The sequence below is a fragment of the Buteo buteo genome, chromosome 31 (assembly GCF_964188355.1).
Source record: "Buteo buteo chromosome 31, bButBut1.hap1.1, whole genome shotgun sequence".
NCBI classification, from domain to species: domain Eukaryota; kingdom Metazoa; phylum Chordata; class Aves; order Accipitriformes; family Accipitridae; genus Buteo; species Buteo buteo.
The window spans coordinates 2,725,109-2,727,807 of record NC_134201.1 but is presented as its reverse complement, the minus strand read 5'-3'; positions in this window follow the sequence as shown (position 1 = coordinate 2,727,807).

Here is a 2,699-nt window from a genome sequence, read left to right as displayed (position 1 = left end):
AAGCTGCTGAATGTCCTCGGAAAGCTACTGGAGGACCTCAAGAAGCTCATAAAGGTCCTCAAAAAGCTTCTTGAGGCCTTCAAGAAGCTCATAAAGGGCCTCAAGAAGTTGTGGGGGCCCTCAAAAAGCTTCTCAAGGACCTCAAGAAGCCCATAAAGGTCTTCAAGAAGCTTCTGGAGGCCCTCAAGAAGTTGCGGAGTCCCTCAAAAAGCTTCTGAAGGCCCTCAAAATCTTCTCGAGGCCCTCAAAAAGCTTCTTGAGGCCCTCAAGAAGCTCATAAAGGTCCTCAAGAAGCTGTGGAGGCCCTAAAAAAGCTTCCGGAGGCCCTCAAGAAGCTTCACGAGGACCTCAAGAAGCTCATAAAAGTCCTCAAGAAGCTTCTGAAGGCCCTCAAAAAGCTTCTTGAGGCCTTCAAGGAGCTCATAAAGGGCCTCAAGAAGCTTCTGGAGGCCCTCAAGAAGTTGTGGAGGCCCTCAAAAACCTTCTGAAGGCCCTTGAAAAGCTTCTCGAGGCCCTCAAGAAGCTCATAAAGGTCCTCAAGAAGCTTCTGAAGGCCCTGAAAAAGCTTCTGAAGGCCCTCAAAAAGCTTCTTGAGGCCTTCAAGAAGCTCATAAAGGGCCTCAAGAAGCTTCTGGAGGCCCTCAAGAAGTTGCGGAGGCCCTCAAAAAGCTCCTGAAGGCCCTCAAAAAGCTTCTGAAGGCCCTTGAAAAGCTTCTTGAGGCCTCCAAGAAGCTCATAAAGGTCCTCGAAAAGCTTCTCGAGGCCCTCAAAAAGCTTCTGGAGGCCCTTAAGAAGCTCATAAAGGTCCTCAAGAAGCTGTGGATGTCCCCCAAAAAGCCTCTGAAGGCCCTGAAAAAGCTTCTCAAGGCCCTCAAGAAGCTCCTGAAGGTCCTCCAGAAGGTTCCGGAGCCCCTCCAGAAGCTTCCCAAGGTCCTCCCGTAGTTGGACAAACCAGCGACGTCCTTCCCAACGCCCTCGTTCTCGACACCGACCCGCTCGGCCTCCGCCGGCCGTTGCGCGGCGAGATCCACCACCGCCTCCGGCTGGTCCTCGACTCCGTTACCGTCAACGAGAGGCGTTCCTCGACACCGATTGGTGCAGGAAACCGCGAATCCCGCCTTCCGCGGCCAACCCGCGCCCGTCCTCCACCCAACCGGGGGTGAGGAATGTCATCTTGAAGAGCTCCAGGTAGAAGAAAAATCCATCGAAACCCACCCGAGGGGAGAAAAATCTTCTTTTTTCGTTTTTTTAAATTAAAAAACCATCTCCAGCACTGCCCGTCATGGTCCGCCATCTTGTTTCCGGAACGTTCTCCGCCCCCGATCCCACCAAGGGCGGCCGTTGTGCCGGATTCAACTCTTGAGCTTCGTCCTGGTTCTACCAAAGCTTTGCTTGGCCGCTCTTCGGTGGCCTCGGCCGCTCGTTGGTGGCCTCAGCTGCTCGTTGGTGGCCTTGGCTGCCCTTCGGTGGCCTTGGCCGCTCATCGGTGGCCTTGACCGCTTGTTGGTGGCCTCGGCTGCTCTTCGGTGGCCTTGGCCGCTCCTTGGTGGCCTCGGCTGCTCTTTGGTGGCCTTGGCCGCTCTTCGGTGGCCTTGGCCATTCTTTGGTGACCTTGGCTGCTCGTTGGTGGCCTTGGCCGCTCTTCGGTGGCCTCGGCTGCTCTTCGGTGGCCTTGGCCGCTCCTTGGTGGCCTTGGCCGCTTGTTGGTGGCCTCGGCTGCTCCTTGGTGGCCTTGGCCATTCTTTGGTGACCTTGGCTGCTCTTCGGTGGCCTTGGCCGCTCTTTGGTGGCCTTGGCCGCTCTTCGGTGGCCTTGGCTGCTCTTTGGTGGCCTTGGCCAAGAGTCGAAGGTCATGAGCCGTGACGGAGTCGTCATGGTCGAAGGCAGGGTGACGGATGAAGAGGAAAAGCCGGGGGGGATGTGTTGGCCCTGGGGACCCCCGAGGGACCTTGAGGACCCCCAAGAGACCCCAGGGACCCCCAAGAGACCTTTAGAACCCCCAAGGGACCGTGGAGACACCCAAGGGACCTCGGGGACCCCCAAGAGACCCCTGGGGACCTCAAGGACCCCCAAGGGACCCCTGAAGACACCCAAGGGACCTTGAGGACCCCCAAGGGACCCCCAAGGGACCCCAGGGACCCCCCAAGGGACCTCAAGGACCCCCAAGAGACCCCTGGGGACCACAGGGACCACCCAAGGGACCTCCAGGACCCCCAAGGGACCCCAAGGGACCCCAGAGACCCCCAAGGGACCCCTGAAGACCCCCAAGGGACCTCGGGGACCCCCAAGGGACCTCAGGGACACCTGAGGGACCCCTGGGGACCACAGGGACCCCCGAGAGACCTTGAGACCCCTCAAGGGACCCCTGGAGACACCCAAGAGACCTTGAGGACCCCCAAGGGACCCCACGGGACACCCAAGGGACCCCTGAAGACCCCCAAGAGACCCCAGGGACCCCCAAGGGACCTCAGGGACCCCCAAGGGACCCCTGAAGACCCCCAAGGGACCTCAAGGGACCCCAGGGACCACCCAAGGGACCTTGAGGACCCCCAAGGGACCCCACGGGACACCCAAGAGACCCCTGAAGACGCCCAAGGGACCCCAGGGACCACCCAAGGGACCTTGAGGACCCCCAAGGGACCCCAGGGACCACCCAAGGGACCCCTGAAGACCCCCAAGGACCCCCAAGGGACCCTCGG